Raw genomic sequence first — 12,901 nt, 5'->3', positions numbered from 1 at the left:
GGGAGCTCAGCTGCCTGAGAGGGGCTTGGGGTGGGCTGCACCTGGAGCCGGGCGTTTGGCTGCCCCCTCCCCTTCCTTCATTCCAACCTTGCTGCAGTGGGGGAGAGAGCAAGGGAAATCCTGAAGGAATCCAGCCGTTTCGAGAGCATCAGCTAATCGCCCTGACCTTTAGGAGCTGTTCCACCGCGTTAGCGTCCCGTGGTCGGAGCTGTGACATAAGGGAGCGCCGCTGTCTGGGAAAGGGCGCTGGGGGAATAAAGGTGTTGCAATGAAAGCCAGGATCTGCAGCCAGCTCCTCGGACGAGGAGGAGAGGGGGAAGATAGGCTTACCACATCCTGTCCGCGGGAGCGCTGAGCGTCGGGCTTGCTGAATATTTCATGTCAGGGAAAGGTCTCCGTGTCCAGCTGAATTCCCCACAGCGAGGAATTTCCGAGGGCTGATTTTTCACAGCGACGTGCGTGTGCTTGCTCGGCGAGCCCCGGGTTGTGCGCGTGCACGTGCCCAGCTTGACAGCTGTGCTCTCGTGCACGCGAGGGTGACCTAAAGGAGACGGTTTTGGGGCAGCGTGAGCATGTTTTGGGTGCGTGATGTGAACGCGGGTGTGCCCGCTGTGACACCAGGGCTTGGGCTCTCCTCGCTCATCTGGCAGCTCCCGTGGGAAAGGTGGCGCAGGGACGGGGCACGTAGGCAGGTGTGGGGCAGAAAATGTTCCCCTCGGGGAGGACCCCAGGCCATGCGGTGGGTCAATCCTGGTGCGTTCACAGGTGGGTGCAAAGCCTGAGTAGAGCCACGGTCGGTACTGCCGCAGCAACTGGCTGGATGTGACAGGGATAGCATGAAGGTATGTAAAGAGAGGACGCTCGCATGTAACGTGATCGGAAAGCAGCTGAGCTGTGTACAAAGGGAGCCCACGAAGTTAGAGAGGTGAGCAAAGCAAGAGGCACATCTCTGTAATGCAGGGGTGGTGAGGAATTCCTTGTTATTCGAGTGGGAGGAGGGCTGGGTGGGGAGAAGTGATGGAGGGGGTCTGGGGGGATAGTGCTGGCTCTGATCTGCCTCTGGTGCAGGCTGTCCGGCTTCCTCCAGACCTTCCCCATATCTCAGTCCCTTATGAGATGAGAATAAACTGTAAGGTTTTTGGCCAAAAAGGGCATTCCATGCAGACATCGGAAGTTTTCTTTTTAAGCATCTATCTTCAACCCTGCATCCTGGTGAGGCGCTTTCCGGGGGCTCCATTCAGCACTGTACAAGTTAGATAGTAGAGGGGGAAATGGCTTAGGAGATGGAGTGCTAAAAACTTCCCGTGACGGCTTTTTGGATGTGCTCTGTATGATTAAAAACATTATTCGATGCTGTCGCGGAAGTGCCCGGAGGCCACGGCTGGGATCTGTCATGCCGAGTGTGGCACCTACGCAGAACAAGAAGCAGAGTGCGAGCAGAGCAAAGTGCAAACGGGGTGAAGGAGAGCTACGGGGCGAGGAGGAAAGGGTGGGGAGGAGAAGGCAAAGTTGCAGGAGAAAGCTGTGTGTTGCTCAGGCCACCCAGCACCATCTTCCAGCAGGCTCCAGGTCTTCCCCTTTTCTCCTGGCTTTGATGCAGCTGTAGGAAGGGCACGTCCTCGAGGCTGGTCCCGACTTGGTTCTGTCTGGTGGCCGTATTTCCAGTCCCAAATGTTCCCGAAACCCAACAAACATTTCAGTCTTGGGGAACAGCAAAATAAGGCACTGCTGGCAGCGCTCCGCTGTTTTAAGTGGAAGTCGTGGTTTGTAGGTGTAAATAAATGGCTTGGGGAAGCTTTCAGACCACTTATGTATACAGAGGTCAAGTGAAGCTGTGAACACAAACTAAGAAGCAAAGGGGATCTGTCCATTAAAATCTGTTTGTCTACAAGCAGCCTGTGTTCCTGCAGAAAGGATTCTTTGAGCCCCCCCACATCAAACCACGTCGTGCCTCCCTTTGCTGCTTTCAGCTGCTGCAGTTTGCCTGCAGCTAAGCAAAGGATGCTGCAGGCGGCCAAAACCACCAGCCTGGGGGGCTCTGCCAAAGGGCGAGCAGACCCCAGAGAAGGGATCGAGCTCCTTGGTGGCGGAGCAGTGCCCGTGGCTGGGTTTTCCCGGTGTGAGTGGGACTGATGCCAGCCTGGACAAGGGCAGCGTTGTGCTGGCTCTGCCCGGTGGCGCACCAGGAAGACGCGGCGGTTTGGCGTGTGCCAGCTCCCCCTGGTAGGGCTGGAGGGAGCTGTAGGGGATTTCTGGGCAGTCCTCAGCTTGAGACAGCCGAGCAAAGAGAGAGCAGCCAGGTGTGGGGCTCCTTTGGGACCCCCTGTGTCAGAGCAGCCAGGTGTGGGGCTCCTTTGGGACCCCCCCAGCCAGTCAGTGTCAGAGCAGCCAGTACCCCCTGTTCAGAGCAGCCAGGTGTGGGGCTCCTTTGGGACCCCCCCCGTCAGAACAAGTATTTTGGGGGGTGATTGGGGGGGTTCTGGAAAGCCATGGCTTGCAGAGCAGCTAGAAATGAGCTTTTACACGGGGACTGGGATGAATCCAACGGCTTGTCCGTCCTGTAGAAAGCCATTGCCGCAGCTGCTGTGATGCTTGTCGGTGGAGCCGGCCTAATTCAGCTGCTGAAGGTATGTGCAGACTGCATCCCTTGCTAGAACAGCATAGCTTCTTTCATGGTGGGCCTCCGTGTGGCTGTTTCACCCTCTTGCGGCAGGGGTACAGCACCCGGGGGAGCTTGGAGGTGTGCCCCTATAGGGCTGGGGGCCCTGCAGAACCCCCAAGAGCTCCCCATGGCACTCACCAACACTCAGCCCGAGCGCTTGAGCTAGCGCTGTGGCCAGAGCTTTGGCTTCAGCTTATTTCCAATAAAATAATGGAATGGAAATAAAAAAAAATAAAAAAAAAAAAATAAAAAAAATAAAAAAAGGATTTTGCTAACTACTGAGGCAGCTCCCTCTGGGAGATGAGAATCCTGCTGTGCCTGACATCAGCAGCGGTAACAGCCCCGTCCTGCGATAGCTGCTGCCGAGGCACGCGCCAGCCTGGGGCCTGGCTCGCGGTCCCGCGGCCGAGGGGGTAAATGCACGCGAAGGGTGACCAGAGCGAGGGCTGGGATTCAGGAAAGCGGGCCAGTGCGTGTTCGTCTGACTCTGGAACGCTTCTGTATACAAACCATTTTGTTGTTTTCATTCCCCCACTGCAGAGCTGGCGCTAGGAGCACCAAACAGACAGGCCGTGCCGGGACTGCCTCTGACAGCCGCGCTCGCGGCAGGGCTCAGAGTTGCAGGGGTCGCTGCAACCTGAGCGCCTCCTGGTTAGCTCCCAGCGGGGATTTGTTTTTAAGGATATTTGACGGTTCTGAAAAAAATTTGGTTGTTTATTTTTTTTTTGGCATGGAAGAAACATGCCAGGAATTGAGGAGAAGTTGCCTGTGGTACCAGGGCGGGCACCGAAATGGCGCACGGGCAGAAGCTTGGTGCACAAGTGGCAGCTGGTGCTTGAGATGTCGGTGTCCCTGGTGGGCTGCTCTTCCCCAAGCTAAGCAGGGGGTGCGAATTAGCTCGCAGCACCTCTGGCGAGGATTCAGCTGCTCTAGCCGAGTCAGCAGTGCAGCTGGTGAGGGGCGTTTGTGGATCTGCTGAAGGGACTCAGCTGGGGAGGTGGCGGGAGGTGACCCCACCATCCACCGTGGCAGCAGAGCGAGGCTCTGGTATGCTGGGTGAGCCCAGACTCCCCCGAGAAAGCTGCTGGAGCTCTTCTCGTGTCAGCAAAATGCTTTGGCCTGGCCCTGAGGCTATTTTCCAGCTCCTTCCCCGAGCAGGCAGCGTGGACCAGTGGCTGCCCCAGCGTAAGTGCTTGGATTCACTTGGCTGCCCCAGGGGGTTTTGAGCAACATCTGCTTGTGAAATGGGATTTGCAGGAGGAGTTCTCTGGACTGAGCTCTCCGTGGCGCCCTGTGGGGGAGGCTGGTGCTTTCCTGGAGGTCTCTGAGCTCCCCCAGCTCTGCCTGGCTGTGGCAGAGCCCTTCTCCAGTGCCAGATCCGCCACGAGCTTGGGGGGGGGCCCTCCAGTGGCTGATGGGGAAAGCCGACAAAAGCACCAAGCCTCGGAGCTGTTGGCGATCCAAACCAGCCTTTGGGCTGCTGAGGGGCAAGCTGCCTCGTTGCTTTGGCTTTAGCTGCCTCTGCCTATTGTGCCCAGGAAAGCTGTCCTTAAGAGCTGCTGTGGGTTTGCTGGGGCAGCTTGTTCTCGGTGGGACTTTTTGGAAGAAATTTGCCTGTCCTTTCTCTCTGGTGAACCAGCACCTTACTGCATCCTCCAGGGGAGTCCTCTCAAAGGTTAAGAGGCATTTCTCCGGTTGCCTTCTCCAGGCCACCTGGGAGACTTTGATGTCTCCTAGGAATTTGGTCCGTACCTCTGGTGCAGCAGCTCCAGCGAATCCCTCCTTACTCACGCTTCTCTCCGTGGCCAACAAGAGCTAAATAAATGTTTTTCCACGCAGTCCTGCGAGGGCAGATGACTTGATGAGAGGACGGCAGGCTCGGCTGCAGGCCAGCCTGGGCTTTGTCACCAGTGGGACTGTGGCTTACCCAAAAAGCTGTCCCAGGGCTCGGGGCTGCCTTGGAGAAAACAAATCACACCTGCTCTTGCTTCCTCTGCAGGACAGCGTAGTTAGTTTGCCTAAAATGTCACCAGCTTCTGGCACACCTTAGTGGTTCCTCCTCTGCACGAAGCAGCAGACCACCCGTCTGCGTTTCCTCCTTCCCGAAGCTCGGGGCTTTGGGCAGGAGGTGGGCTTTCATCGCAGCCTGGCTGTCCTCGCTCCCCCGGCGTGGAAAGGCCACGGGCAGAAAACCGATGTGAAGTGGAGCTTGGTGCTCCTCGTCTCGTCGGGTTTGAACAAACAGTTAAATAAGGAAAGACTGAGGGAATAAAGACTGAGGGAATATAAGCTCGCTTTCTCTGTTACTATTTTTATTTCTCTTTTACTGTGTGGTCTGCTCATTTTGAAATTACGGTGTTTTCTTTCCCTCTTACCCTGATTTAGGGGAAAGGTTTGAGCTCCCCCCTATCCCCCACCCTCCCCTTGCTCCTTTAGATTGGCTCAGATCATCAATGGGAAAAATGAGGAGGTTTCTTAGGAATACTGTGTTCCCTCCTCATTTCCTGCCAGTTGGCATCCTTGCAACATCTCCGCTGCTGCATACTTTGGGGATGCAGTGAGATTTCTCCTGTTCTTTGAGGTTTGCTGCTATTTGCTTAAATTTCAGTGAGCTGCTCTGGACAAACACACGCGGATTTAATTGTGAGAAGCTAATGCTGAGATGAACTGTCTCTGGTTCTGTTTTCTTGGTCTCCTCTGTGTTTGCTTGGGAAGGCACGGGCTCTGCTTTGGGTTTGCAGCGATCCTTTCAGATAAGGTTAGGCGTGTTTTGTCTCTGAATCGCGGCAAACAAAACCTTTTGCATTTTTGGTTGTGTTCTGTAAGCTTCCCGAGCCTGACGGAGTGCTCCAGTGTGGCAGCTTGATCTTTTTTTTTTCCCCCCTCTTAATTTCCTAATCCAGCTGTTTTCAGCTGGTTTGCTCCTGCTAGCTGGGCTCCCAGATGCTCTCGGCAGCATCTGGGTCGGTGTGGCTGGCTTTGGCTGTGTGGTCCTTGTTTGGAGCACCCCAAGGAAAAGGCTCCTGGTGGCAAACACTCAAGTGTCCTTTTCCTCCTTAGTCCAGGTGGCTCCAGAACGGCCGTGGTGCAAATATCGCATCTGCCAAAATGCCTCCTGTCCTTCGGGGTGGTCTTACAGCTCGTGAGGTCCCTCATCCCAGCAGCCAGGAGCGGCTAAGGAAGGTGCCAGTGCTGGTGGCCCTTTCCCGGGGGTGTGCGATGGCTCTCCGGCTCGTTTCTCGTAACCCCCCGAAGGGCAGCCTCCTTGGGCTGTATTGATGTGGGTTGGGTTTGGAGAGGCCGTTAGCTCTGTATACCATTACCAGTTCCCAGAGCCTGGAAGGAAACCAAGTTCTTTCGATGGTGAGTCACCTCGCTAGGAGCGCAGCCTCGAGCCCGGCGCTCGTGCTCTGCATTAGGGCAAATCACTAACGAATTTAATAGCCCATCACTTGGTTCCTCAAGTAAATCTGAAGATGCTTCTGGTACTGATGCAGCAAAGGCTACATGGAAAAAAAAAATGCTGGCAACAAGTGCTGCACAATAGGTGTCTTCAAAGACTTCAGCATCCTATTGCAGCCTCTCAAAGCATTGAGACCAGCCGTAATCAGCAAAGGGTGGAGGGAAGGAAGAAACACGTTTCCTTAAGGAAGTTAATTGTCAGATCCGGAGCACGTCTGAGCATGGATCCAGCTCTGGAAGAACAAATTCCATGGGTTGGCCTGTCAGGAAGTCTTAAGGATTAATTGGGATTTAGACTTTGGCTTAGAGCTCTTTTTTGGCTTAGGTTTCTTCTCAGGAAAATATTGATTTGGTAATTCATCACCGCTTCGTGGGGGTTGTGAGGACTAACGAAGTGATACTTGAATGCAAAAAGACTGTAATAACGCTTTGCATTTGAATAGGAAATTAGCTTATTTCTTTTCTCTAACCTTCCTATGATATATAGTTCTGTGATATACAGCTGCCCTGGGTTCTCCTGTAATTAGCGATACGCACGCAGTGTGTCTCATTGATGGAAAGCAGGAGGTGCAGTGACATCATTGCCCTGCCTTCCCTTGCGGAAATTTAATCTGACTTAACAGAAGTAATCTTTTCCTTTTTTTTATTAATTTATTTATCTTGTTTGCACAAAGTCCTTACCCCTCTTTTTCAGCATGGACAAGATTTGAATGCAGATTGGAAAGTGATAAAAGCATTAGGTCACTGTCACTTACTCTTCATCTTTCTTTCCTCTCAGTTGGGCTGCATCCTTTCCTGATTGCATCCTTTTTTCTCTGTCCTGTTTCTAACCAGATATTTATCGCTTCTAATAAAGTTGAATGCATCCACGAAGCATAAAAATAAACCTTGTAAAGAAGATTCTAGGTGAAGCCTTGGTTCCTGTGAGCCAGCCCCTCTGAGATGTTGGCTCATAAATGGATGATGACTGTAAATAGCTGGAAAAAAAAACTAAAATGGTTTTTCTTGAAAAGTTTCTGCATCTCATAAAAAAAGCCCTGTATGGGGTGAGTAACTGTACTTGAGGAAACTTACATGGAACAGTGTCTATCAAAAATGTTACTAAAAGGAGAGGCAATTTTAAATTTTGATATTGTCAGAAATTTAAATACTAAATGTTGACCGGACGGTAAGCTAGCATTATGCAAAGAAAAGTGCATAATTTGTAGCTGCTTTGAAATTTCCGTGTTTTTATCAATACTGATGTTTAAAAAGAAAAAAAAGCTGTTCAATGGGAATCTTCTGTTTAAAAGCTTTTGGTTTGCTTGTACTAAGGGTGTCCCCAAACCCTCCCAATTACTTGCTATTTGATTCTGTTACGTGGTTGAGGAAAACTTCCTCCTCCTCCTGTCTTTAGTCCTTCATTTCTTCAGTTTTCTTTTCCTCCTGTCCATGACCTTGCTGCAATCACCTACATTTTATTTTAAAGTCCTTTCTTCTCCCGTCACCGATGAGCTAGTAATTCAGGTCTGAAGTTGAGCTGAGTACATTTGGAAGCAGGCTCGTGTTTTGTCTTACTTAGCAAGTTCCCCAACCAGACTGGATTTGATTGTGGATAGGGGGATCCAGTTTCTTTGCATATAGCATCTTGACAATTTGCCAGCAGAAGGACCTCACAGCTTGGGTCGACGATATTTATAGGCTAAAAGGTATACAAGAATAACTTTCTCTTGCACGCTATCCTGAAATCTCTTTTCTGCTATGAAGTCAACTGCCTGAACAACAGCAAGGCTATAAAATGTCTGCTACTATAACCCCGTGATAGACCTCCATGGCTTGTAAGAGGACCTTTTCACACAATAATTCAAACTTAGCAGACTTGTGGTCACAGTGGTTTTTGCCCGTAGGACACATGAACCGTTGTTTGAAGGTAAAAAAGGTACTCGTGGTAAATTGTGCTGCGCTTTCCTGCGTCTCCGATTAATTCTTTGCACAGGCAGGGCTCTGTCTTTTCTCATGACTTCTTGTAAAGCATTCTGCAGCTGAACCTTCTGTGGTTACAACCATGTGTGCAAGCGCTAGCGGCTCGAATTCCGAGTCTGCTAGACCCGTCCTTCAGAAAACGCTACTGAGCAGATCCACCAAGCCTCATGGACACCAACGTAGGTGTAAGGACAGCAGCTCATAGGGTAAGAGCTGGTGCTCGTGAGGCAGATCTCTGGAGCTTTGCTGCTGTTTGCATGTCCTCATAAAGGTTAAATTTAGAAGCCTGCACGAGTGCTGTGTTATGTTGACATTTATACTGCACTGCACGTGGGAGCACCCCATCCCTGAAGTGCTTTCAGACTGTAGCTTGGCTTCGTGTGCTGTGGATGTGTGTGTGCGTGCACATGAAAACAGACCGGGAACAGAGTGCCAGGGGCTGGTTTTTTATTTTATTCTTTCAGATGCTGCAGCAAGAGGCTGGGGATGGCTTGGGCTGGAGCTGGCGTCGATGTTATGAGCATCCTGAGCCTGGGGAACGCCTGTGTCCCAAATCCGTGTGGTGCGGGGAGCCTCTTTGCGTTTCTAGACTGGATAAAGCTCCTCAGAAAGCCTCTTTCTTAGAGTATTTTCTAATTTCCTGGATTCCCAGAGAGGGGTAGAAGTTTACAAGCTCAAAAGTAAATGGGTTTTCTAACCTCAAAAAAATGTCTGTCTTCAGTCGAAATGCTGGCGATAAAAGATTTTCAGGGCGTGGGTCATTTTTCTGAACTGTCTGCTCATCCTAACAAGCTGTGTCCAAAGAAAAATGTGTAGTTTTGAGCTATAAAAACATGCATCTTGTGAAGAACCAAGCAGGGAGACATGTTGCTGCTCTTTTCTTCCAGCTAACATGTTTGTGCTGGGTTCCCAAGTACTTCTGAGGAATAACAGCCCAGCAGATGTTGCGAATGGCTCAGCACTTGAACAAATGAACCTTTGATCTACGCCTTGTTCATAAAACTGCGCCCGGTCAATGGCATGTCAGGAACCAACCCAATCCCAAAAGCATGCTGCTCAGGGGTGACCGAAGTGTGTGGTTCTGCTGGCTGGGATGCATCTGTTTGCAGCAGCTTTCAGCTTTTGCTTTTCCCCTCCTGCAAGGGCCAGCGTCTTTGCGTTTCTGTAGATCTTAGCTGGCAATGGTGCAGGAGAAGAAGGGTGAGTTCAGGAGCCCTTGAGCAGAGCTGACAATTCAGGACAACAGGAGAAAAAAAAAAGATGTTTATAGTGTTCTGGGAGCTTCTTGCGATGAGGGTCCGGCTACTGCGTGCACCTTTTCTGCCTAAGCCTTGGTGGGGACTCGGAGGCAGCGATGCTCAGCAGGCGGTGCTGGCTGGGACAGGCACTTGGATGAGCCGCACACGAGCACTCTGCCTTTTGAACCCTCTGCCTCTTCACTTCTGCTGCATTATTGGCTTTAGCAAGCAGCTGCCTCTGCCTAAATATAGCTTGAAATCTCTGTGCTCCTTCCTGTTGTGGACAGGCTCCTCGCAAATGGGTTTTAGGGGTAGGTTGTTCGGTGTAGAAAGGGAAGAACTAGGAAGAAAAATTATTCTCTCCTTCGTGCTCAGGTTTGGTTTAATCATGTTGTAAGCGAAGCTTGTTCCGCAAACTTTCTTTTTATATCTGTAGTGGGCTACTGCAAGTAAAACACAAGTTTTTGAACACAACGTTGTAAGCACTATTAGAAGTCCTGCATAACAAAAACCAAACAATACAGGGACGGTCGGTCAGTGTGTAGCATAAATTGTCCTCATGCATCACTCCTAGGGATGCTTTCAGATTTGCTTTGGATGAGAATTTTTTCACTGGCATTAGTTAAAAATGTTTCCACAGGTACCAGTCACAGGTACTACTTTGTATGTGTCTTTTTTTTAAAGGCTAACTCAGTATTTTTTGAAAATGCTGTAATTCTTTGAGTGGAAAATGAATGGTACGTAGGTGGGAGAATAGAAAAGTGACTAGGTGTTCATCTTATTCATATTTACTTAGCTTGAAACTGAGGATAAAGTGTAGGTTTATAAGTTTTCCCTAGTGGACATCAGCTGTCAGTGCACAGTCTGGCGATAACGCTAGGGGAGCCTCACGAGGGCTGAGTGCCTTGCAGGATTTCAGCTATCTTCCTTCAAGTGAGAAGGAAAAATCCCTTTAGTCAAGCTTTCAGACTTTAACTCACAAAGGGGCAACTAAGTTTTTGACTTGGGGATCACATGTGTTTGGGAGTGGCTTCCAGTTTTCTGCTCTTATTAATAATAATTAGAAATTAATTCTCCTCATTTGAACTGGTAGAGGAAAAGGCAGAATTAAGGTGGTGATGCAGCTAAGATCACTTTCGCTTTTCTCTGAGCATCCAAATCTTCTGCACTCTTGTGAAAATGAGGTATTTCCTGGTGTCTTCTGGGCTGCCATCAGATGTTAACAGCTGAGCAATGCTGGATGACTTGCATGTTAATGAATCAGAAGAAAACACAGGATTCCTCCTCTTAAGTCCATGGGCTCTCCTTAGCTTCACGCCTGTGCACAGAAGCATGGAATGGGAAATTGCCTCAGAAGGGAAAATTGTCTTCTGATTAGAGACAGGAGGTGGAAACTGGAGCTACGGGCTCGGTTTTCAGCCTGCCACTGGTGTGCCGTGTGGCCCTGGGCACGTCATTCCCCCTTCCTGCGCTGCTTTTCATCCTACAGAAATGCAGCTGATGGCTCTTGGCTTTGGGGCACGGACCTCGTTCCCATCGTTACCCTCTTGCAAGTCCCCAATAACAAACACCGGTGCGTGCAAAAATAAAAAAGGGAGAGGAGAAGTGTGCCTTCTTTTAACCAGCTCTGATTTAAGTCTTTCATCAGAACATCCTCTTCAGCAGCTGAGCCCTCTCCTGAGAGCACTTTCCACACCCCCTCTCCTTCCTGCAAGGCGAACGCTCTCCTTGCAGATGGCAGTTGTTTGCTTTGTGGTTACTGATGTATGGAGCAATTTAGGGAGGAGGGAAAATAAAACCTCCTCAACCTTTCCTTTTTTAGGTTTAGTGGGAGTAATCACTGCATCCATTCATCTTGTGTGTTTACCGAAGCCGTCGCAGTGCTTGCAGGGCTGCGGTGAGATGTGAGCTCCCATCAGGTCGAATCTCTCTGGTTTTGGTGGAGCTCAGAGGCTGGCGTGGAGCATGGGCATGATCAGGAGGCTGTTTGTAAATGCAAGCTGTAAGCCTGGGTAGGAGGGACAGGCGGCCGGAGCTGTTGGTAGAAGTGGGAGAGCCCTCTGTGAGCATCCAGCTGTGGGGAAGGGGTTGGGGCACGTGGAGAGGAATTGGGAAATGAATGGTGAGTTGTGGAGGTGGGGCTGGGGTTGACCTCAAAAGGAGCCTGAGGTTCCCTTCACCATCGTGCCCTCTTACTGTCTTCCTTGGTCTGGGAGGAATTGCTCTCCCTGCGTGGTTCCCCATGGTTAGCAATGGTGTCCCTTCTCTTGGTGGTACTGGGCCTGCTGCCTCCGAGGATAATGCTCTTGGCTGGGCTTTTTGGGTAGAGAAAGGGGCAGGATAAACCCAGGGGGTGGTGAGCACCGTGGGCTTCCAAACCCTCCAACCAAGGCACCTCTTCTGTGACAAGAGGATGGAGCATTACATTAAAGCTCCTGGTGGTGTCTCACTGACCCGTATCGGACGTGGCGTTGGGGTGATGCAGCCACGTGGCTGGCCTGGTCACGCTGTCAAAGGACAGCACTGGGCACGCCAGGGGCTTTGTGCTAGGGGCTCAGAGGGGCACCACGCCACGATAGGCTCTGTGTAGGCTCTGGATAGGCTCTTGTAAGACAGGAAGACACTTACGTGCCAGGGAGTGTTTGTGGGATGACACGGGTGCTGACTGTGCCATAGCTCCTCTAGAGATGCTGAAGCCCAGGATGGGCTGAGCTGCAACGGGCTCGGTTAGGGGAAAAGTGGGGGAGTGGAGAGGCTGTCAGCACCGCTGGGCTCTCCGAGGACCATGCAGCGATGATGTGTCTTCCCGCAGCCGTAGCTGGAGGTCCCCGCTCCTGCCAGTGACCGTGGACGCTTTGCGGCAGGGCTGAGTGGGCAGGATGGGAGCGATCCCAGGGGCTGCAGCAGCCTTCCGGATCGCCCACCGCTTGCGTCAGCTGGCTGCGCAGCCCTCGTCTGGCAAATAAGCGGGGATCCGGCGACGGGGATGCTGTAATAAAGAGCAAACGTGGCCTAGGAGCTGCCTCGGGATCTAGAGCTGGAAGCCAAGCTGCGGTGCTGCGGCGTTCCCGGAGAGGAATCTGGGACGGAGAACCAGGAGGATCCCATGGGATCCCGTTGCCCGGAGGTGAAAGCAAGGAAGAACAGAGCTGCGAGAAATAAGAGGGCACTGACCTTCAAGGTGAGGGTCTTCCGTGGCTTTGCTGTGGACCACCAAGCCCTGCCACCCACTCGGCAGCTGGAAACCTCCGTGCTCGGGAGCACCGGGAGGTCGGAGCGAGCCCTGCGTGCTCAGGGCTGCACACCCCAGGGTCTGCCTTGTCCATGCCCCCCGTCCCACCTACTTCTCCCAGATATTTGGGGGGGGGGGAGAGCTCAACGGGGCTTGGCCCTCTTCCTATCAGCCCGCGGGATCTGCGAGCTTGTTCCTGGAGGGAGCGGGCGGTGAGAGGGAGTTGGGATGGCTTTGGCAGTTTTCTGGCGGGGATTTTTTTTTTTGTGTGTGTGTGTGTTTTGGGGTTTTGTTTGTTTGTTTGGTCTTAATGGGTTTTCTCTGTTTCCAGCTGGAGCCTTGCCC

The 12,901-nt window shown here is 51.7% G+C and overlaps 1 protein-coding gene across 6 annotated transcripts in view; it reads left to right on the top strand.

Annotated features, from left to right (window-relative positions):
- Positions 1–12,901, top strand: part of ZNF469 (zinc finger protein 469) — a 229,524-nt gene that overhangs the window by 66,415 nt on the left and 150,208 nt on the right. Inside the window, exon 2 of one of the 6 annotated variants that reach the window (XM_067004292.1) lies at positions 8,551–12,505. The exons of the other annotated variants lie outside the window; for them this stretch is intronic. The gene's annotated coding sequence lies outside the window, so the exon portion shown is untranslated. The remainder of the gene's footprint in view (positions 1–8,550; positions 12,506–12,901) is intronic. 6 annotated transcript variants of the gene reach the window in all.

Source organism: Anser cygnoides, chromosome 12 (assembly GCF_040182565.1).
Source record: "Anser cygnoides isolate HZ-2024a breed goose chromosome 12, Taihu_goose_T2T_genome, whole genome shotgun sequence".
NCBI lineage: Eukaryota > Metazoa > Chordata > Aves > Anseriformes > Anatidae > Anser > Anser cygnoides.
Note: the sequence above shows the minus strand (reverse complement) of the source record. Positions and strands in the feature narration are given on the sequence as shown.